The sequence below is a fragment of the Loxodonta africana genome, chromosome 12 (assembly GCF_030014295.1).
Source record: "Loxodonta africana isolate mLoxAfr1 chromosome 12, mLoxAfr1.hap2, whole genome shotgun sequence".
Taxonomy (NCBI): domain Eukaryota; kingdom Metazoa; phylum Chordata; class Mammalia; order Proboscidea; family Elephantidae; genus Loxodonta; species Loxodonta africana.
The window spans coordinates 60,579,090-60,604,187 of NC_087353.1; positions in this window are offsets into that span (position 1 = coordinate 60,579,090).

The following is a 25,098-nucleotide window of genomic DNA, read 5'->3' on the forward strand; positions in this document are numbered from 1 at the left end:
TCATTGTGTTGCATGCTTTACATGAATTTTTGACTTTCAACCCCAAGATTTAGGTGCTCATGTTAGCGACAGTTTACCCATGGGAATAAGGAGGAACAGAGACAGAGTAGCTCACCCAAGCCAAAATCCAATCTCTTAACTCTTCTGTCTCTCAGCCTTCTGGGCAGGACCTGACCCCCCGTGGGGCTTCCAGCTCATCTTTCGAGACTCAGCTGTCTGGTATCACCTGCCTTGGAACCCTTCCCTGACCATACCTGGGGTAGGTGTCCCTTGGTGAATTTCTTAGTCTACAGTGCCACAGACAGTATATGTACACTGTGATCATGGCCCTTTGGCATCATGGCAGTTCTTCATGGTTCTCCCCACCATTCTTCATACCTCCATGGCTGTATATTGTAGTTGGCAACTCTTGGAGGCCAGAGAAGGCCCTTTGGGAAGGATCCACCTGGGAACTATAGACTATCAAGTGATGCTCACACAAACCTCAGTCACAACTGGTTAAAGGTTCAGGCTCTGAACTCTCTATATGGGATCAAATTGAGAATAGCAACTCCTAAAGTTAGATAGGAAGCCTGGGGACAGTGAGTTTATATTTGTTGTTGTTATAGTTGTTAGGTGCCGTTGAGTCAGTTCTGACTCATAGAGACACTATGTGCAACAGAACGAAACACTGTCCAGTCCTGCACCATCTTACATTCATTGTTATATTTGAGCCCATTGTTGCAGCCACTGAGTCAGTCCATCTCATTGAAGGTCTTCCTCTTTTTTGATGACCCTCTACTTTACTAAGTATGATGTCCTTCAGGGACTAGTCCCTCCTGATAACATGTCTGAAGTACATGAAATGAAGTCTGACCATCTTAGCTTCCAAGGAGAATTCAGGCTGTACTTCTTCCAGGACAGATTTGTTCATTCACCTGGCAGTACATAGTATATTCAGTATTCTTCACCAATACCATAATTCTAATGTATCAATTTTTCTTCTGTCTTCTTTATTCATTGTCCAGCTTTTGCATGCATATGAGGCAATTAAAAATACCATGGCTTGGTTCAGGCACAACTTAGTCCTCAAACTGACATCTTTGCTTTTTAACACTTTAAAGAGGTCTTTTGCAGAAGATTTGCCCAATGCAAAATGTTATTTGATTTCTTGACTGCTTCTTCCATGGGCATTGATTGTGGATAAAAATAAAATGAAATTGTTGACAACTTCTACTTTTTCTCTGTTTATCATTACATTGCTTTTTGGTCCAGTTGTGAGAATTTTTCTTTTCTTTACGTTGACGTGTGGTCTATACTAAAGCTGTAGTCTTTGACCTTCATCAGTAAGTGCTTCCAGTTATCTTTGCTTTCAGCAAGCAAGATTGTGTTATCTGCATATCACAAGTTGTTAAGGAGTCTTCCTCCAATCCTGATGCCACATTCTTCTTTATATAGTCCAGCTTCTCAGATTATTGCTCAGCATACAGATTGAATAAGTACGGTGAAAGGATAAAGCCCTGACCCACACCTTCCCTGATTTTAAACCAAGAGATATCCACTTGCTCTGTTCAAATGAATGCCTCTTGGTCTATGTACAGTTTCCTTATGAACACAATTAAGTCTTCTGGCAATCCCGTTATTGACAACATTATCCATAATTTGTTATGATCCACACAGTAGAATACCTTTGCATAGTCAATAAAACACAGGTAAACATCTTTCTGATATTCTGTGCTTTCAGCGAAGATCCATGTGACATGAGCAATGATAGCCCTTATTCCACATCCTGTTCTGAATCCAGCTTGACCTTCTGGCAGTTCCCTGTCAAGGTACTGCTGCAGCTGCTTTTGAATGATCTTTGGCAAAATTTTCCTTGTGATATTAATGATATTGTTCAATAATTTCCATATTTTGTTGGGTCACCTTTCTTTGGAATGGGCAAAAATATGAATCTCTGAATCTCTTCCTGTCAGTTGGTCAGGTAGGTGACCTCTCAATTTCTTGGCACAGACGGGTGAGCATCACCAACACTGCATCCATTTGTTGAAACATCTCAGTTGGTGTTCTGTCAATTCCTGGAGCCTTATTTTTGCAATTCCTTTCAATGCAGCTTGAACTTCTGCCTTCAGTACTGTTGGCTCTTGGTCATATGCTACCTCTTGAGATGGTTGAAAGTCAACCAGTTCTTTTTGGTACAGTAACTCTGTGTATTCCTTCCATCTTCTTTTGATGGTTCCTGGATTGTTCAATATTTTGACAATAAAACCAAACCAAACCTATTGCCATCAAGTTGATTCCGACTCATAGTGGCCCTAAAGGAAAGAGTAGAACTGCCCCATAGGGTTTCCAATGAGTGGCTGGTGGATTTGAACTGCTGACCTTTTGGTTGACAGCCTGAGCTCTTAACCACTGGGCCACCAGGGCTGCATTTTGCCCATAGAATCCTTCAATATTGCAACTCGAGGCTTGAATTTTTTCTTCCGTTCATTCAACTTGAGAAATGCCAAGTGTGTTCTTCCCTTTTGATTTTCTAACTCCTGGTCTTTGCACATTTCATTATAATGCATTGTCTTCTTGAGCTGCCCTTTGAAATCTTCCATTCAACTCTTTTACTTTATCATTTCTTCCATTCACTTTAGCTACTCTATGTTCAAGAGCAAGTTGCAGAGTCCCTTCTGACATTCGTTTTCATCTTTTCTGTCTTTTTAATGACCTTTTGCTTTCTTTGGGTATAATGTCCTTCATGTCTTCCCACAACTTGTCTGGTCTTTGATCATTAGTGTTCAGTGCCTCAAATCTATTCTTGAAATAGTCTCTAAATTCTTATTGGATATACCCAAGGTCAAAAGGTCAAACTTCGGCTCTCATGGACTTGTTTTAATTTTCTTTAGCTTCAACTTGAACTTGGACATGATCGATGGTCTGTTCTGCAGTCGGCTACTGGTGTACATAATTGGAGCATTGTTCTGACTGATGATATTGAGCTTCTTCTTTGTCTCTTTCCACGGACGTGGTTGATTTGATTCCTGTATATTCCATCCAGCAAGGTTCATGCGTATAGTCACTGCTTATGTTGTTGAAAAAAAAGATATTTGCTATGAGTGAGTTATTGGTCATGCCAAATTCTCTCATGCAATCCCCAGCACCATGTCTGTCACCAAGGCCATATTTTCCAACTACTGATCCTTCTTTGTTTCAAACTTTCACATTCCAATCACCAGTGATTATCATTGCATATTTGATCAATTTCAAACTTCAGAAGTTGGTAAAAGTCTTCAATTTCTTCATCACTGGCATTAGTGGTTGGTGCATAAACTTGAATAATGTTGTATTAACTGGTTTTCCTTGTAAGCATATGGACATTATCCTATTACTGACTGCGTTGTACTTCAGGATAGATCTTGAAATAGTCTTTTTGACGATGAATGTGACGTCATTCCTCTTCAATTTGTCATTCCTGGCATAGTAGATCATATGGCTGTCTAATTCAAAATGGCCAATACCAGTCCATTTCAGCTCACTAATGCCTAGGATATTGATGTTTATGCATTCCATTTCATTTTTGATGACATCCAATTTTCCTAAATTCATACTTTGTACAGTCTGCATTCCTATTGTTAATGGATGTTTGTAGCTGTTTCTTCTCACTTTGAGTTGTGCCATATCAGCAGATGAAATTCCCGAAACCTGACTCCATTCATATCATTAAGGTCAACTCTACTTTGAGGAGGCAGCTCTTCCCCAGTTGTATTTTGAGTGCCTTCCAACCTGAGGGGCTCATCTTCTGGCACTATGTCAGACAATGTTCCACTGCTATCCATAAAGTTTTCACCGGCCAGTCTTTTTAGGAGTAGATTGCCAGGTCTTTCTTCCTTTTTTTTTTTTTCTTCCTAGTCTGTCTTAGTCTGGAAGCTCTGCTGAAACCTGCCCATGGGTAACCCTGCCTGTATTTGAAATACTGGTGGCATACCTTCTGGCATAACAGCAACACTGAAGCCACCACAATATGACAAACTGACAGACAAGTGGGGGGAGTTTATGTTAATGGGACAGAAACAATTCAGAAAAGGAGGTGAGAATGATTGCATTACTTGAAGAATGTAATCAATATCACTAAATTGTACATGAATCAATTGTCGAATTGGTGTATATTCCATTGTGTATATTTTCAACACGAACCAAAAAATGTAATAAAATTATTAAGGAAAATAAATGAATAAAATTTCAAGTTCTACAGTTAGATTGCGTGGATGTGGATCCTGGTGCCCTATCTCACCAACCCTGTAATCTTGGGTGAATGATGACCTTCTCTGTGCCTCAGTTGCCACATCTATCAAATAAGGAAAATAATGATGCTCACCCAACAGGGTTACTAGGTAGGTATGAGATAATGGGTGTAAAACTCTTAGCATAGGGCTTTACACATAGAAGAGGCTCATCAAATGTTAGTTCTTTAACTATCATCCATGATTATTATAGCTTGGGTTGTAATATTTGATATCGCTTTTTTGGGGAAACATCCTAGTCGGTTAGATTGTCTTTCCTTCACTTCTTGTTCCGTTCTCTTCTCCCACAGGTATTTATTATATACACCTACTAGAAGTAGGCTACAGAATGGACAAAGTCTCAGCCTTTCTGGAGCTTATTGTCTCTACCTGTGCGGTCCAATATGGCATCCACAAGCCCCATGTAGCCCTTAAAATTAAATAAAATTAAACATCTAGTTCCTCAGACATTGAACAAAACAGTCGAGAGCACATCATTGCACAAAGTTCTTGTGGACAATGCTGGTCTAGTAGAAAAAGGGATAAAAGATAATTGAACCAGTAAATATCAGTGTTATGTAATAATATCAGTGACGTACTTCTTAAAATCATAATTTTACCTAACTGTCACCTCATTCTGCCTTGGAGACATTAATATTGTGAATTTGGGAAAGCACGTTTGTGTGTGATTCCAACTAGTTGCCCTCTAGTCAGCCCAGACTCATGGAGGCTCCATGTGTGTCAGAGTAGAACTTGGCTCCATAGGGTTTTCGATGGCCGAGTTTTCAGAAGTAGATCGCTAGGTCTTTCTTTTGAGGCACCACTGGGTGGATTTGAACCTCCAACCTTTTGATTAGCAGCTGAATGCTTTAACCATCTGGAACTCCCTGTGTGGCTCAAGAATGAGTTAAACTTGAACAGAGTGGCATCGACATCTCCTGTCCCCCTCCCTTCTCGCACTCTTCCCTCTTTTCTCCTTCTGTCCCCCAACTTAACCCTTTGTCCCCTTTTCCCACTCTCTCCTCCTCTGTCCCCCTCCCTTTTATACTTGTCCAGACTTTATTTTGGAAACACTATGAGGCAGTTCTACTCTGTCCTATATGGTCATTATGAGTCAGAACTGCAACAAGCTTGGCTTTATTTTAAGGGGCCATGGTGGCATGGTGGTCAAGTGCTTGGCTGCTAACCAAACGTTTGGCCTTTGAACCCACCAGCTGCCCTGAAGGAGAAATACCTCATGATCTACTTCCATAAAGATTACAGCCTTAGAAATCCTATGGGACAGTTCTTTTCTGTCCTTTGGGTTCACTATGAGTTGGAACCAATTCAACAGCAATGACAAATGGGTTTGTCTGTTTGTTTGTTTTAATTTTTAGGCTTTATTTTAGAAGAAGAAGACAAAATCCTTACCCACCAGGAATCCTCCATCTACTGGGCTTCAGACACATAAAAAAAAAAAAAAATCCAACAGCAATGCTGTGATAGAAGCAGGACAAAATGTAATGGGAACTCATGGGAGGAGGGTGTCATTCCTGCTGGGTGGTGATGGGGAGGGCTACACAGAGAAGATGTCTCCTTTTTGCTCCACTCTGACCTTCAGCAAGTCTCTTCACTCCTGTGAGTGACAGGCCTGAATGTAAACAGGACCCATCTCTTGGAGGGCAGGAGTTCTCTGAATGCAATTATTAATCACTGTGAAGCTATTGTAAACTATTACCATAAACAATGATGTGCTCCTTTCATTCCCCCAGATCAATATTACTGAAAGGCACTCCTGTCCCAGGGCTTATCATATAGACAGGTAACTCATATTGCTATAAATATATGATGACTTTTTAATCAAGTGTTAATGGTCTTCAGTATTTCAGAAAGCACAGACGTGTGTAGGAACCTGAAGCTGGTCAATGGCCACATTTGTTTTAATTTTGTGGTTGCCTTTAATCCTTCTGTAGCCCCCAAAAGGATTTGAGATGGCTTATAATAAAGGCACAGATTCAATAAACCATGAGATTATTAAAACAGAAGAAACTATATAAGCCTAGAAATGAAGGGGTGAAGGGTGTATGACAGGAAAGGAGAGAGTGGAAGGGAAGATAATTCTACCAAAAAATCTTAAGATTTTATCTATTCAAATTTATTAAGAATTATAGGCTAAGGCTTGCCACTGGAATTGAATACAGAGCTTATATCTGAGATTTTTTATAAAATGCAAAAAGAAAGAAGGGAGGAAGGAAGGGTAGGAAAAAAGGAGAAAGAGAGAAGAGAAAGAAAGAAAGTGAGCTATATGTCTTGCTATCTTGATATTTTCTTTCAATGATCATTTATTTAGCACCTGCCCAGTGGCTGGGCTTTTGATAGATAGAGGTGTGGGGAGGAAGATATAAAAATGATTAAGACCCTGTCCTCCCAGGTGGTATAGGAAATGGTGCGAGCAAACGTAAAAGGGAACTGTATTTGTAGAACAGAAAGTTGGTCAAAGCGTGTATGCGTGTGTGTGTATGTGTGTGTAGTTGAGTTTATCTATGATGATGGGAAAAAGCCAGTCAATGATCCTGGAGATAAGTAAGGACCAGGTAACTCAGGGCTCTGTTAAGGCACATTAAGGAGTTTAGCTTTTACTTTAAGGACAATTGGGAACCATTGAAGTGGATCAAATTTTCCATTTAGAAAGATAACTCTCCCTGCAGTGTGGAGAATGGATTGGGGTGGAGGGAGGCAGGAGAGGGACATCAGTTAGGAGGCTATTGCAGGTGAGAAATGATGGAGTCTTTGGATGAACCTAATGGCTATGGGAATGAAGAGAACTGAATGGGTCTATGAGATATGAGGTGGGAGAATCAATGAAGCTCGTAGATTGATTGTAAATGAAGGTGTGAGAGGAAGCAACAGGGACTCTCAGGTTTTGTGGTTGAACAACTGGGTGGATGCAGATGCCATTTGATGAGATGGTAGAAATAGGAAGAGGAGCAAATATTGGGTCTAAAGGAGAAGGTGACAAATTAAATTATAGGTATGGTGTTTGAGATGTTTTTAAGACCTTTAGGTGAAGGTAGATGCTAAGTAAGCTGTTGAGAGTGTAAAATTGATGCTCAGAATTGAGGTGAAATTGCTGAAATATTTGGCAGCCTTGGAGGATAGATGGTATTTAAACCATGAGAAATGATGACATTATCTAGACAGAGTTTGAAGAGTGAGAAGGAAAGAGGTCCTAAGCCCTCACTGGATCCCAGCATTGATAGGTTTCCCAGAGGAGATAGGTAGGCCCAGTCGGTCGGTCAGTAGGTGGGTAGGTAGGCCAGCAAGATGGCAACAAGGAAAATACCACAGTATGACAAACTGATAGATGGGTGGTTGTCCCAGAGAAAAAGGAACCCATAAAGAAGCCTGAGCACCACTAGCCAGAGGTGTCTAAAAAACAGCAGGAAATTGGGGTGCCATGGGAACAAAGAGAAGACAACCCATCGAGAAGAGTTGGTGCAGCCTGGGTCACAGTATCTCAGGGTGCAATGCTCGTGGAAGCCACACCATTGGATTACCTAAGAGCTCACTACCAGAGAAGACAAGTAACCTTGAACTTATGAAAGTACCCCTGCAATAGCCGTGGTTTGATAAGGAGAGAAACAGGCCTTCAATGACGCACCGACTGTGAGGCTGTGAACTGCAGACAGCTTTTCCAGACGTCGTGACTGTAACTTTAATCATCTGTGCTCCAACTCCCGACACAGTTCCTGCAGAGCCCCAGGACTCGTTAAATTGCCAGGGGTATTCTAAGGCCTTCCCATTAAGGGCCTGTTTTATGTGCATAGTTGAAATCCTGGAAATGATGGTCTCACTGGAGGCCCAGGAGTAGGCGCTGAGATCTGCTAGCATGAATGATAATGTGGACCCCAGCGATTTGCTGTCCTTCATCGCTTGATCTGCTGCAATGGCCAGAGTGTAATTAGCCAATTGTGTGCACATAGGTGTTACCAATGGAGATGTACATTCAGCCTCAAAAAAAAAAAAAAAGTGGGTATGAGATTCTCCCCTGTAATTCAGTTTATGGGTGCCTCTGGGATAACGTGGGATTAAACCCAAGATGCCCTCTTAGGGGTGAAACGAAACACTTTGCCATGCAGTTGATTCCGACTCATGGCAACGCTATAGGGCTGAGTAGAGCTGCTCCATAGGGTTTCCAAGGCTGTAATCTTTACAGAAACAGACTGCCACATCTTTCTCCCGTGGAGTAGCTGGTGGATTCAAACCGCTGACGTTTTGTTTCCTGGCTGAGTGCTTTAACCACTGTGCCCTGTGTGCCTCTCTTGGGGTAGAGTGCCTGGGAATAGGTATGTGCATACATATGTGCACACACAATCTTTTGTGTCATACAGATTGAGAAAATCGAAAGCCTCGACAGACATGATTTCTGAGTGGTGTGTTTTTAAATCGAAGTAAAGAAACTGGTGACCTCCACTGTTGGGTTGGAGAAGTTTGAATAACAAAGGAACAAAAAGCTTTGTGCAATGGGATTTGTAGTAGTAACAGTGTACGTGGCCCAACCCTGTACAAGACAGCTCCATATTGTTCTGAGCCATGGGGGTTCATTGATAGCACGCAGTTTTTAACCTGGATGGCATCACTCAGTAATACCAGAAAGAGAATGGATGGAGGTTATGGGCCTGGGAATTGCAGGGCCACCTGTGTTCATAGGTTCACAGCATGGCTCCATTATTCACTGTGGATGTTGTCTTCAGAAAGTTAGTTAATATCTCCAGCCCTCAGTTTCTCCATCTGTGAAATGGGGATGGCAATAGTGCCAGACTCATTGATTTATTAGCAGAATGAAGGGAGAAAATGCATAAAAAGGGATTAACATACATCTTAGCTATTAAGTGTTGCTATAACAGATTTTTTTTATATATAACAGAAGTACCACACACAAGTGGGTGGCTTTAATGAACAGAAATTTATTTTCTCAAAATTTAGAAGGCTAGAAGTCCCAATTCAGGACAGCGGCTCTAGTGCGAGCCTTTCTCTCTCTGTCGGCTCTGGTGAAGGGTCTTTGTCTCTTTTCAGCCTCTGTTTCTTGATCTGCTGCAATGGCCAGAGTGTTAATTGGAGATCTCATGTGGTAGGGCATCTCTCTTCCCCCAACTGCACTTGCTTGCTTCATCTGCTCTTTTATATCTCAAAAGAGATTGACTTAAAACACACCCTATGTTAATAATGCCTCATTAACATAACAAAGAAAACCCATTCCTAAATGAAATTATAACCACAAGTATAAGGGTTAGGATTTACAACACACATCTTTGGGGGACACAATTCATTCTATAACAACATGATACCAGGGATGTTTTTACCTGTCCTCCAATTGGCTCTGACTCACGATGACCTTAAGTATAACAGAATGAAACTTTGCCCAGTCAGGAGCCATTTTCATGATTGTTGGTACGTTTGAGTCCATTGTGGCTGTTGTGTTAATCTGTCTCCTTAAGGCTTTTCTTCATTTTCATGGACGCTCTACTTTGCCAACCACGATGTCTTTTTCTATCAACTGGTCTTTTCTGATAATGCATTCAACTTAGATGAGCCAAAGTCTTGCCATCCTTGCTTCTAAGAATGTATGAGATGCTAAATATGTCAGTTATTCTCATCTCTTCATCATTGTATGCACCTCAGGAAATCTAGAATTACGCATTGACCACTGGTATTTCCAAATAAGAAAATAACTGCTGGCCAATATCATGAGCTTGTCAAGCTGCCCCTGGGCTTGTGGCAAAATGTGCTAAGGCTATTCAAACCACAAGGAAAACTAAGTCCATCTCTTGGTGTACCCTTTGGACCTGGGAGTAAGAAATTAAGTGGTTGTAAACATTATTTCATGTTGAAGCAATCACAGATATGTTATGGAGTTTAATGTAAAATCGGTGTGATTTTCTAGGATAAAACATGTAATGTCAAATGAGTTTTGCCCTTGTGAGACCTGCTTCTGGTTGTGTCCCCCAGAATTCCAGGGGGGGTGAATGTTAAGTTCAGTCTCCTCAGTTAACTGCAATGATTAGAGGGTTGTCATAGTGCTCATAGTACCCTTCCCTAGAAATGATAAGCACTCCTCCTTAGGCTCTACTAAGACTTTCACTAGAAATTCAGTGCTTTGTGAAATTGGAGGTACAATTTTTCTTCCAAAATCAGCACATTTTCTTTTTCCAGATACTCGTTCAGCTTACAATGTCATCCTTATTTTAAAGAACTTTTAATTGAAGGCCTGCTGAAGTCAACATTCTGATTCTCCCTCCATTCCTAAAATATTAATTCAGGTACATCAAGGATTTTAGCAAGATTCCAAATTACATAAACCACAGTAAGTGAAGATACCTAAGGAATAAAAATTACTATGTAACTGACAAACTACTGACCTATAAGTCTTGCCCTATAGATTTTCCTTTACAGTGAATTCTCTTTATCTTGTGTTTCTTATCGCTTTAAAGATTGACAATGCATCCGTATATCTAACCTATTGTCATTGTTCGTTGCTGTGAAGTTGGCTTTTATTCATAGCTACCCCATGAACAACAGAATGAAACGTTACCTTGTCCCGCACCATCTTCATGATGGCTGGAATGCTCAAGTCCATTGTTGTGGCTACTGCATATTTTTAGTCCCTTCCAACCTAGGGAGCTCATCTTTCAGCATTGTATCAGACAATATTCTGTTGTGATCTATAGTATTTTAATAAGCTGATTTTCAGTAGATAACTGGGCCTTTCTTCCTAGTCTGTCTTAGTCTGGAAGCTCGGCTGAAACCTGTCCACCATAGGTGATCCTGCTGGCATTTGAAATATCAATGGCATAGGGTCCAGCATCATAACAACATGCAAGCCACTAACAGACTGGTGGTGAATCTAAACTATATGTTGTGTAGTGCTTTATATTTTGCTCATTCTTGTCAATCGCTGCATAGTATTCTATAATCCAGATGTGCCATAATTTGTTTCACCAAGTTCCCATCAATGATCCTATAGGCTGCTTCTGTGTGGGGGGTTGGTTGTTTATCAACTGACTGATGATTGATTACAAAATGAACAATACTTCAACAAATCACCTACCCATACCCCTATCTTGATGGGTAAACCCGAGACGGTTTATTGCCATGTGGTACTTCGGTTTGTTGTTGTTCAGAGTTATAAATGGCTGTGTCTCTTTTCCCATAGGAATTTAAGAACATGATTCTGTTTTGACAGAGATCTTTAACAGAAGATTATTTTCCCCCCAGTGGCAATCTGCAGATTAACCGGATAATTTTGGATGAACCAAAGAGCTTGGGGGGACTGTTCTGTTTAAGCTCTTTTTGCTTATGTAGCGACAAATAATATCGCCCAATAAGAGGATATATGCAATTAGATCAGCTTTGTGGTAATTATATGGATGTTTTCGTCGCTCGGTGTGTTTAATTATGCTTTGTTAAGCAGCCTATATTAGCTTTCTGTGGGGCCAGCGTCGACTGGATTCATGCCAGAGACTTGTACGTTTAATGTTCCACGTGATGCATTTTTCCTAGAGGCAGAGAATGAATGAAAATTGGGCAAAAAGGTCGTAGGGCTGACTACCTTCTGTTTCCATTTTAGAAATACTTTAAATGGAAAGTTCCAGAAACAGTTTTATCCTTTATAAAATCTTTATTTTGGCCATTTGGATTTAAACAGCGATCCGTGGCTTTTGGAACCATGAACACAACAGAGAACTATCTAAAATAAAATTAATAATTGCCCACTTCTACTACCCCCTCAGTTCTCCAGTCTCACCGCCACCCCCCCCCCACTCCCATCTGCCCACTAGCTGTGCATGTCCATTTTCTCTCTTTCACTGGTTTCTAAACGTGGGCTCATACCCTGCATTTATGGGTAACTTGATTTTTTTCACATGGCAGGGTTATTATTCTGCCATGCCAATATTTAAAAATCGACCTTATTCTTTTTTTTAAAAAATGCGTTTATTTATTTTAATTAATGTAATGTACTGGGTTGTAGAGCAGTTTTAGGTCTACAAAAAAATTGAACAGAAAGTACAGAGAGTTGCCATATACCCCTGTCTACACACAGTTTCTCCTGTTACTAGCACTTTGCATTTCTTTGGTGCATTTGTTCCAGTCGGTGAACCACTACAGATACATTATTGTGAACTGAAGTCCTTAGTTTACATAAGTGTTCCCTTTTTGTGTTGTGCAGTCCTATGTCATATATCCACCATTATAATATCATGTAGAGTGATTTCACTGCCCTTAAAATTCTCTGTGCTACACCTGTTCACCCCTCCCACATCCCTGCCTGATTCTTCTTAACAGCTGCATGGAATTCCATCGTAAGGAGCCCTAGGTGGTGCAAATGGATCAGCACTCTGTTGCTACCTGGCTCCACAGGAGAAAGACCTGGGTATCTGCTTTTGTAAGGATTACAGCCAAGAAAACCCTATGAAGCAGTTCTACTCTGTCACATGGAGTTGCTATGAGTCAGAATTGACTCAATGGTAGGCAACAACATTCCGTAATTTGGCCGCATTGTAACTCGTTCAACCATTCTGCCGTTGATAGCCTTCAGGTTATTTCTATCTTGAATTCATTTGTCTTCTCTTTTGCTAAAATAAGCGTTGTTGCAATAAAGATTTTGCATATACATCTCTCATTCTGGTGTTTTCTCTCTCTGTTGGATGATATTCCCCAAAGTGAAATTATTAGTGAAAATTTTGCAAGTATTTAGTACCAACAAATGTTACCAAATTCTGACCCCAAAACAGTAAAGTGGCTTATAATCCCCCAAACACTGTAAACTATCTGGCCAACAGTGGGTGCTAGCAATCTCTTAAAAATTATCTAGTGTAAATATAGCACATGGTATCTTGTTGCTCTAATTTTCATTTCGCTGGTTACTAGTGATGCATGATTTCTTTTGTATGAATTACTCATGTCTGGTCTTTCTCCATTTTAAATTGGTTACCTTTTTCATATTAATTTGTGGAAATTCTTGTTATGTTAAAAGTGTTCACCTTAGTCAGTTGTATGTATTATAAATACAGGGTATCATTTGTCTTTTGACTATCTACACAATCTTTTGCCATGTCAAAGTTTAATTTTGGGGTGATCACTTTTTTCAGTGACTTAAGAAGCTAACTTTTCCCAGTCCAACATTCATAAAAATAGCCTATGATATTGTCTCATAATGATTTATAGTCTTATGCTTTATCTTTAAATTTTTAAATCCGCATGGAATTTATATTTTTAAAATTAAATAGGAAATCTAAAATGTGTCATATTTCTTAAAAAAGATATTCAGTTGACCCAATACCATTTGATAAATAAGGAGTCCCTGTTTGGGGAGTCCCTGGGTAGTGCAAATGGTTGGCACACTTAGCTGCTAACCAAAAGGTTGGGGGTTGGGGTCTACCCAGAGGTGCCTCAGAAAAGAGTCTCGGTGATCTGCTTCTGAAAAATCAGCCATTGAAATCCCTGTGGAGTACAGTCCTACTCTGATACTCATGGGATTGGCGGAAGGTTTTTTTTTTTTTCATCAAAAGAAGGGGACGAATGGCCCCTTGGTAAGCCAAAACTAGAGGTGTTCACTACACGGAACTCATTATGACTCAAATTTCCACATTATTTCTGAAAATTCACTACAGCCTTTAAGTGCATCAGTTGTTACATGCTCTGCCATCTCTGTCACCAGCCTTTGATTAGACCTCATTCATTGTGGTGAAGGGTCGTGAAGGCTACCCCTTAACCAAGTGGGGGCCAACTTTAATTGACACATCTAAATGCTGGTGTCCAGAGAAACGCAATTGAAAATAACTATGAGATACCATTTACACACCTTGGATTGGCCAAGATTAATAAGATTGCTGGTAGCCAGTTTTGTCAAGACCGTGGGGTAACAAAAACCCTCAGGTGCCAGTGTACCAATGGTGGAAGTGTAAAATTGGTATAATCTTCAAAGAGCCATTTGTTGATGTTTATCGAAAAATAAGGAGCCCTGGTGGCTCAGTGGTTAAGTGCTCAGCTGCTTACCATAAGGCTGGTGGTTCAAACCTACCCAGGAGAAAGACCTGGTGAGCCCCTTCTGTAAATATTACAGCACCCCCCCGCCACCAAAAACCTCTATGGGGCAGTTCTCCTCTGTTACATGGGGTTTCTATGAGTAAAAAATCAGCTGGATGGTACCTATGACAACAACTGTCAAACAATAACAAAAATACGTAGTTTTACCCAGGAATGCCTCTTTTCTGAATTAACTCTACATAGCTAGAGCAGCACCAAGGCAACAAGATATGCACGTGAAGAAGTGTGCTGTAGCGTTGTTCACAGCATCAGTCACAGCCCAGTGTAATGTATTTTAGCAGTGGGCTGATCACAGAATTATTGTTCGGCCATGCGTTTGCCTGAGATTTCAAGTAATTAACATCCAATTGCCTTTTTTTTTCCTCTTTTTTCTTGATGCAAAGAAGACAGCTCCTTTATGAAGATTTGACCCTAAAATCACTGCCATGATTGGTGTTTTGCAAAGGGTCACCCTAGAGTGGTCAGGTCACCTCTCTTGTGCTTTGATGACACCTTCCCTATGGATTAGAGATCATATTTAAAACATTTAATTGCTCAGCAAGGGCATTAATCACTTTGCTGAGTGTATTTCACCTTTTCTCCTTCCTGCAGTGTTTATTTAAGCCAAGTTCACTGGAGAGTAGTGCATTAAAAACAGGGAATGGTATACGGCAGAAGGAGAGCTAAGCTTCTAGGAGAAAGACCCTGGGCCAGTTCTCAAGCCATCATTTATTAGCCGTGTCACCCTAGGGCCCACCACCTGTCTGTTAGTTTGTTGTACCGTGGTGGCTTACACTTTGCTGTGATGCTGGAAGCTATGCCACTGGTATTTCAAATACCAGCAGGGTCACCCATGGTGGACAGGTTTCAGTAGAGCTTCCAGACTAAGACAGGCTAGGAAGAAGGACCTGGTGATCTACTTCCAAAAAAAAGAAAAAAAGTCAGTTAAAACCTTATGGGTAGTAGTAGAACCCTATCTGACACAGTGCCAGAAGACGAGCCCCTCAGGTTGGAAGGCACTCAAAATATGAGGAACAGTTGCCTCTCCAAAGTAGAATCAAACTTCCTGACCTGGATGGAGTGAAGCTTCCAGGACTTTCACATGTTATCAGGAGGGACCAGTCCCTGGAGAAGGATATCATGGTTGGTCAAGTAGCGGACAGTGCAGAAGAGGAAGACCCTGCGCGAGATGGATTGACACAGTGGCTGTAACAATGGGCTCAAACCTAGAAATGACTGTGAGGATGGCACAGGACTGGGCAATGTTTCCTTCTGTTATATGTAAGGTCTCCATGAGTAGGAACCGACTGGACAGAACTGAATAACAACAACCCTAGGGCAAGTCAGTTACCAGCTCTGGGGAGTTGGTGTCTTGTTTAGTAAAATGAACATCATAACAACTGTGTCTGGTATCTGGCCTGACTGTCATGAAGAATAAATACAGAGTGAAGGTGAAATTCCCTGTAAGCCCTAAAGCACTAGACACGTGTCCAAGTATCGCTTTATGGGATTACCTCTGTGACTACCTTTAATCCTCATCCCCGGATCCTCATATCAATAGGTTTTGACCCAGACATAGCGGTTGTCTAAGGTTTTGTATATTTGCAGAGTGGAGAAGAGTGGGTTATTGAGTGAAGAGAGTGGTGAAATGAACCTTTCTGGTTTGTTTGCTTTGTTTGATAGAGGGACAGAGGGGGCTGTCCTTGTGCCTTCTGCACACAAAGGCAATGTTCAGGATTTTGTCACTGTAGATATGGCCCAAGCTCCCAAGAGTCAAGAACATAGGGTGGATTTGATTCCACTCCTTCTAGCTATCTTTCATTTTCATCTCTGTCCCGGTAGAGTTGATAAGTTAGACCCAGCACTTCGGTTGTGAGGACTCAATTTGTAAAACCTACATAGAAAGTAAAATGGCGGTCTGTTCTCCTGCACTTTTAATGCACATTCAGACCAGGACATCCTCACTTACTGAAATCTATATGTCCTTAAATGAAGTGCTATTGACACACCACTACTGCTTCTGTCGCTACTCCTACCACTACCACCAGTTGCCTTCAAGTCCCCGTCAACTCACTGCGACCCCAAGTGTGTCAGAGTAATACTGTCCTCCATAGGATTTTCAGTAACTGATTTTTTGGAAGTAGATCTCCAGACCTGTCTTCTGAGGCACCTCTGGGTGGACTTGAACTTCTAACCTTATGGTTAGCAGTCAGCACATTAACCATTTGCACCACCCAGGAACAGAGCCATGCTCAGTAGTTGCCTTGTTGTCTGTGGGTGCTTTTGTGCTAGAAGTGCAGGGTGGAGTGCTTGTGATGGAGGTCCTATGGCCTAGTCCAAAACACCGACTCCCTGGCCCTTCACAGAAAAAGTTCGTTGACCCCTGATTTAAATTGATGTTTTGTTCGAGTTGTTACAAAGCCAAGGTTTTAACATTGCGTGTGTGTGAGTGTGCCCTTTAATATTTTTTAGATAATCCTGTGCATGACCAAAAAATAATTTTTAAAAATTCTAAGCCATTAGTGATTACAGTCTTCTTGAGTGCATCTTAACATCACTGGTTTATTTTTCCCACATTTTAAAATTCCTACTCTATTCAAGTAACTGTGCTAGGTACTTTAACACGTGTCATTTAAGTTCGTAATCCTCTCAGGAACCATCTGAATTAGTTGGTATTAAACCCACTTTAGAGGTGAGGAAATGGATGTTCAGGAGGATTTAAATAACTTGCCAAACTTCCTGGAACCACCCAGAGCCAGAATTCAGACTTAATGTGTCTAAATTCAAGCCAATGGCTGCCGGGCATAAGCTATGCAGACATACTCGTTCTCTTCTGTCCTTTTGCCAATCCATGAAAAGAACTGTGAGAGGAAGCTCCTGGGGAAGGGAAACCAAGAGATACAGAGCATGAGTTACAGGCCCCCAAGGAGACCCAAGTTCACGTTTCATCCTTTTGATTATCTTTCTGAGATATTTTGAACTTGCTAGGCCCTTGTTCAACATGGACATTGATGCTTAGAATCTACCAATGGGAGTATGAAAGAAGTGCAGAAAAACTGCAATCTCCACAGATTGATTTCTAGGGAGAGAGGCACAGAAACCTGAACAGTCCCTGTTTAGGAATCAGGGTTCCCACTCACATCATATCCTTTGACTTTAACCTAATTAACCGCAGTTTATTTAATCATTCACATTAACTATTTTTATGAATTATGTTTAGTAATGTAATAAACTTTATGCATTTAATTCATATGGGTTAATGAATTAATATGTGTAAAGTGTTGTAGCAATGCCAAGAACGTATCATATATTAATATACTACTTATTTTAGTAGTGTTGTTGTTATCGTTGGAGCCCTGGTGGCACAGTGGTTAAGAGCTACTGTTGCTAACCAAAAGGCTGACAGCTCGAATGTACCAGCTGCTCCTCGGAAACCCTATGAGGCAGTTCTACTCTGTTGCTAAGAGTGGGAAATGACTCAACAATGGGTTTCGTGGGTATCTGAAACCTACAACACTATGGTGTGGGGAAGGATAGTTAGGGATGTTGGAGGGCTGTTTGGTCTAAGCCTCTTGCTTATGAAGGACCTACAGTTTTGGTTTTTGACTTTATCACCAAAGGTCTCAGAGTAAGTCACTGAGATACACTGGCAGAATTGCACGATTACCTTCATCCTGCAATTTTAAACTTTTTTTTTTTTTTACTGTCACTGGATCACACTGCCTTTTGTGCACAAATTAATAATAGTTTTACAACCCCTGAAACAATCCTGTAAAAAATGCAGTTATACTTTAGGACGTCACCATCTGTGATGAGATGTTTAATGTGGGATTAAGCCTAGAGATCCTGAGCAACGTGTCATTGCCACTCCGAGTATAACTGGTATGGTACCCTAAGTTTACTAAAGCATCTAAAGGGATATTATTCTATAGTAAAAATTCTGACCTTTATCATGCCCTTAAATTGCTTTTTTTTTGTTTGCAAAGACAAAACTGATCTGTGTGTATTCATATATTAATTCACTTAACACAAATTTAAAATTTTTGTGCTTCTTCCATCTTCTTCTCCTCTCCCGTATGCAAACTGATAGTGGTCTCAGGCATTTTCTTTACCCTTGAGAAGATCCTCCCGACCACGTGAGCAGTGAGTACTACAGAGAGTATAGAAACCTGAATGTGGGTATCAGCTGTGTGAGGGCCAGTGCCAGAGTTTTGCCAAGAGGGTATTGAAGAGATCCTGGTAGAAAAGAAAGTAAAGGGGCAACAAAAGAGAACAGAAAGCGCTGGAGTAAAGCATAGAAGAGTAGAAAGGAAAATAAAGTGAGCCCTTATGGGTTTTATAGCAAGAGCAACAAGTCCTGATAGCTGGAATAAAATTGTTGCTTATCACACGTGGGTGAAATCTGAAGTCATAACCAAGGGGTACAGTCAAATATTCCTATGGAAAACCCCTTAGGAAATTCTTAAATCGAAGCTTGACCCATTATTATGAGCTGTCAGTCCCTGACTCATGGCCACCCCATGTGTTAAAGAGTAGAAGTCCTCCATAGCGTTTTCTTGCTGCAATCTTTACTGAAGCAGTGGACGAAGCCTTTCTTCTGCGGAGCCACTGGGTGGCTTTGGAACGCCAACATTAACAGATGATTGCAAACTGCTTGTGCCACCCGACTCCTGAAACTTGGCATATCATCTCTTTAAAAGACCAACAAAGCTAAGTTTCTCTCCAGCTCAGAAAGAGGTTTCCTTCCTTGGTTTTATACCAGACGGGGTGTCGGTTTGCTTTTTTGGGGGCCATGCTATGCAGAAACTATGTGGCTTTAAAAACCAGAGCAAGGCAGGGTCATGTGAGATGTTCTTGCTCTGAGGGGTAGGTATCTGACCGCTAAGCACCAAGGAGGAAAAAGCGGATTTCTGCCTCCTACTTCAGGCTCACTCATCGGCATATGTGCACGGCCTGGGCTGTCTGCGGAGTCACTGGCAGTGTTCACGTTGCTTTCCCTTCTCCTGTTTCCTTACCTACCCATGTGTCAGCTGAACTCATGTAAGTCCAGTAAGATTCCAATGTCACTCCTCAGCTTTGGAGCTTTGAGCTTCCTGCCAAAAGAAAGTGGCAATCATCCCTTCATCTCAAACGCTGCCTTAACCCGTGTTGTTGTTGTTGTTGTTGCATGCCGTCAAGTCTAGGCTGACTCATAGCGACTCAGGGTGACAGTAGAACTGCCCCCTAGGGCTTTCTAGGCTGTAATCTTTCTGGGAGCAGATCGCCAAGTCTTTTCTCCTGCAGTGTTGCTGGTGGGTTCGAAACGCCAACTGTTGACCTTTCGGTTAGCAACTGAGCTCTTAACCATTGTGCCACTAGGGCTCCTTGCTTTAAGCCATAACCCATTGCTGTCGAGTTAACTCCAACTCATAGTGACCCTATAGAACAGAGCAGAGCTGCCCCATAAGGTTTTCAAGGAGTGGCTGGTGGATTAGAACTGCTGACCCTCTGGTTAGCAGCTGAGCTCTTAACCACTGCAACACCAGGGCTTCTCATTAACCCGGCTCAAAAACACCAGAGTAGAAGTTAGGAGTCCCACAATTCCTACCAAGACCTGTAGGGTAGCAGGTAGGAACCTCACACTCCTATATTGTATCCCATGTGGACTGATCTACTGGCAGGTGAAGGACTGCCATCTCACTGGTGATAAAGGCCTTATAATACCAACTGAGGTATTGGTGACTGAGGGGTAGAATTCTTGCCTCTCATGTGGGAGACCCGGGTTCGATTCCTAGCGAAGGCACCTCATGCGCACCCACCACCAATCTGTCAGTGGAGGCTTGCATGTTGCTATGATGCTGAACAGGTTTCAGTGGAGCGTCCAGACCAAGATACTAGAAAAAAAGGCCTGGTGATCTACTTTCAAAAATCAGCCAGTGAATTGAAAATGTCCGGTCCACAGCCAATCATGGAGATGGCACAGGACTGGGTGTTGTTTTGTTTTGTTGTGCAGCGGGGTCACAATGAGTTGGGGGCTGACTCGATAGCAGCTAACAAAAACAACAATGCCAAAAATTCTAGACAACAAAATGGCCCCAAGAGGGTCTGTGTCCTACTTGAGTTTGGCAGATAGTAAATCTCGTAGTTATCACTTAGTAAGCATTTGTTTTGTGCCTGCAAACAGATGTTTGTTTAAAGAATGTCTTTTTATTCTATCATCATTCATGTAAAATTTCTCTGTATAAAACCTGATTAGGTATTGTCTACAGCTGAAATTCGTGCACCTAGGTAGTGCTGGTTATTCGTTCTAGAGAACAAGCCCTATTATTGTACTCACTGGCTAGGTAGAGGGTGAGTATACTAAAAAGGCAAAGAGTATTCAGGTGGTTACAGTAACAGGTTCTTGCTGCTTGAATTTAACCACCTCCATTCATTTTAGTAGTTGTCAACTAGTCATGAATATTAAATGTTGGCTATGTATCAATATATGAAAGCATAGACCTGACCCCAGTCATGTCTTTGGTACACGTATTTAAATATATTTTAGGACTTTATTAACAACAGTATCCTACTGTTTTGCCCTGGACATGAATAGCGTCAATTATCAGAATCTATCTACACTTCTAAGATCACCCAGCCTAGGCCTTTAACTTCAGCTCTCCGTGTTCATGAATTCCAGGTTGTTTCCAGCCTCTCACCTGTGTACTGTGCCCATATATAAACCAAAACCAAACTAAACCCACTGCTGTCGAGTCCATTCTGATTCATAGCTACCCTATTGGACAGAGTAGAACTGCCACATAGAGTTTCCAAGGAGCACCTGGTGGATTCAAACTGCCAATCTTTTGGCTAGCAGCTGTAGTTCTTAATCACTATGCCACCAGCTTTTCTCCACCCATATATAAGACCTATATATATATCCAGTTAGAGTCCCTGCTAACGGAAAGATTACAGGTTTGAGTCCAGCAGAGGTGTTCAGAAGAAAGGTCTGGCAATCTACAGAAAATTAGCCATTGAAAACCCTTTGGAGCACAGTTCTACTCTGACACACATGGGGTCGCCTTGGAGTCAAAGGCAACTGATTTTATATATATATATCTCCAATTGCCTCTTAGATAGCTCTGTCTGGATGACCCGTGTCCATACCCAGCCCAACATGGCCAAAATGAGCCTCTTACCTTTCCCAAATCTTTATGTAATACTGCTAAACTTGGTCATTGGTGCCACCATTTGTTCAACAACTATTAGCACAGATACAGGAGTTGTCTTCACTTTTTGGACTCTTTCATCTGTTTTGTTGTTGTTGTTGTTGTTATTGTTGTTAACCATTCCCACCCATACATATCTTGTGGTCATTCAGTAAGTCCTATTAATTTTATTTATAAGATATTTATAAAATATTTATCAAATTCTTCCTTTCTTTTATATACTCACTGCCATGTATTAGTTTATGCAAACCCTCATCATCTTTTGTCCAGAACGATATCAGAAGAGTCTCCTAATGGGTCTCATTCTTTCCAGTGGTCCATTCCCCATTCTCTGACTGGAGTGGCCTTCCTAACACTGATTGTTCCTCTTTCCTTCCAGAGTGCCTTCCTTTGCCCCTTTATTGCCAATATTAATGAAGTTCATACTCCTTATCTTGACAGATGAGGCTTTTTCTGCCTGGTCTTCAGATACCCACCCTGCCAAATAGCTTGACCAGTGACACCTCTGTGCATTTGCACAAGTTGTTTCCTCTGATTAGAATACCTTTCCACCTTGACAATGTTGAGCTAACTCTTGTATATCAGTTCAGACCCACCTCAACATCACCATCTTTGTGAATTCTTTGAAATCTACCTTCTGTCTTTAGGCAGAGCAAGAAGCTGCCTCTCCCTGCCATATACAGGATTTACTCTGCCATAGCACCTACTGTGATAATTATAAAAACTAGTTTGTATTGTAAAACTTGTTTTCTTCTTTAATGATTTATTTTAGTTTTGGTTGTTTTTGAAAATAGACACAGCGGAACATATACCAACTGAACACTACAGGGACAATTCAGTGACGTTGATTACATTCTTCGAGTTGTGCAACCGTTGTCACCCTCCTTCTTTGAATTGTTCCTCTGCCGTTAGTATAAGCCCACTTCCCTATAAGCTCTCCAACCTTTTGAGTTACTGTTGTCGTTTTGATCCCATACAGATAGTTCTTTAAAAGAGCGTAATGCTCAGGACAGATGTTCTTTACTAACTGAGCTAAAATATTGTTTGGTTTAAAGAAGACTTCAGGTTTTGTTTTAAGGTTTCAGGTTTAAAGATTATCTCAGGGCATTACTTGTTAATAGACATATTCAACTTTGTCATCCTGGACCTACCAAGAGTTCTGGAATATAGTGGGCATTCACATAAGTGATGTTAAAAGGATAAATCAATTCATTATGTTTTTAGGGACTTTCTTAGGCAGGAAGACATCCTTATGTTTACAACTGGAAAAACAGAGAAACAAAAAGAAACCATCAGCAATCCTGTAGCCTCAGAGTATTTGGATTCACTGTTTAAGAGGCATTTCTGACAGGGGGCCCACTGGCTACGCTTCCTGAAAGAACATGAGACAAAGGGAAGTGGTTTATTCATCTCAGCATTGAGATACTTTGTTTCTCTGCATAGCCAAGGGATCTGAGGACTTCTTTGCAGGCTAGCCATGTCCTGTTAAGTCCTGATTGTATCTAGAGGTTCTAGCAGGGATGGAGATGGTGGTTGAGGCTTCACTGGAAGTCAGTTTGCTTCAGAGGCACCTAGGGGAAAGGAAGAAATAGGGAACTAAGGAGGGCAGATTTCAGTGGCCAAAGCAGCTGCTTTCCCCATCTCGGTCTTTCTTAGGGACCATACAGACTCTTGGTTCTGCCTTTCTCTCTGACTCCCCTCTGGTCTCCTGGTTCTTTCTAGAGGCCAGCTCTCTTAGCTTTTCCATGTAGACTGATGCTCTGGACCAGTCATCAGACTCTACCATGAAATCTACCTGGTCTCCCAAGTTCAACTCTCTCTTTTTTTTTTTTTTTGATTGTTGAAAATATACACAGCAAAACATATACCAATTAAACAATTTCTACATATATAACACAGTGACATCGATTACATTCTTTGAATTGTGCTGCCGTTCTCACCGTCCTTTTCTGATTTGTTCCTCCTCCATCAACATAGACTCACTGCCCCCTAAGCATCCTTTCACATTGGCTGTTAACAAAAAGAACACAATGCTCATGGCAGACATTCTTTACTAGTTAAGCTAGGCTGTTACTTGGTTTAAAGAAGACTTGGGGGGATGTTTTTGGTTTATGGTTTCAGGATTAAAGATTACCACAGGGAAATAGTTTCTGGGGCTTATACAGCCTCCACAGTTCCAGAAAGTTTGGATTCCATGAGAATTTAAATTCTGTTCTGCATATTTCGCCTTTTTGATCAGGACTCATCTTTGGAATCTTTGATCAAAATGTTCAGTAATGGTAGCCAGGTGCCATCCAGTGCTTCTGGTCTCATGGCCAAGGAGGCAGTTGTTTGTGGAGGCATCAACCACACATTCTTTTTCTTCCTCTTGTTCCTGACTCTTCTTCAGGTCAATAGAGACCAATTGTGCCTTGGATGGCCGCCAAGTCCTATACTTGAAGCTGACCCTTCCTTTGACCTGACCAGCTAGGTATGTGTCTGACCCTGGTCCCTGTCCAGTGGACTGTTTTAAGTGGGGCATGAGAGGAGCTGTTTCTCGAAGAAATCCTGCAGGGGTAGGGGGACATGATGGGCATCTCTAGGATAGGCGTGGAGGAGATGCCCCCTCCAGGGGTGTGGCAGAGCCCTATTACACGCACCTCCAGCATTAGCACCTTCCCCATCTCCCAAACCCTCCAGCGAAGGATGCCCATAAGCTCTGTGATATTTCTACTCCAGGTCTGTGCTCAGCTCAGACCGAATCAGGATGTTAGAGTTAGCAGTCCTGCTGTTTCCATTGTTCTGTTTGTGGGATAAAGTCATTTGGCCGGAGAGAGATCTTTTTTTTTTTTCTTTCATTTTTTGTTCTCTGAGTTGTTTGTCCAATTTCCTATTTAGGAGATTTTCAAAAGACAATAGTATGACCTTTTAGGAATTTCTTCAAACAAATCTGTCACATCTTTACAGTATCCGTGCTGGTGGTGCAGCGCTTAAGCTCTGGGATGCTAACCGAATGGTTGGCGATTTGAACCCACCCAGCAGTTCTGAGGGAGGAAGACCTGCTCCTGTAAAGATTACAGCCAAGAAAACCCTATGGGGTAGTTTTACTCTGTCACATGGGGTCACTATGAGTCAAAAAATTGACTTCACAGCATTTAGCAACAGTAAAATGCTGATGCAATATATAGAAATACCAGTGATAACATAGGTCCCTCTCCCTGTCTCCTTTAGTCTTTTGCCTCTGGGTTCTAGGACGACCTGAAATATCTAGGGGCAAAGTTTCCCTCCTGCCTCCTAGCTCTTACAGCTCTTAACCTAAATCTTACTTCTGGCCCTTCCTATTTTTATACGCTGTGTTTGAGCTATTAGTAAAAACGCATCATTCACTGAGACCCTGTGTTGGCAGGGTTTGTGTCTGCCTAATTTTTGTAGCTTAACAGTGTAAACCAGATGATATGTGCTCAATAAATATTTGAGTGAGCCAGAAGCCGGAAGATAATCCATGCAATAATACAACGGAACAACCCCAGAATATTATCGAAGGTACCCATCCGCTTTCACATTCTCCCTCATCACAAGGTTTATCTCCCACATGTTGTTGTTCCAGTTGCCATTGAGTT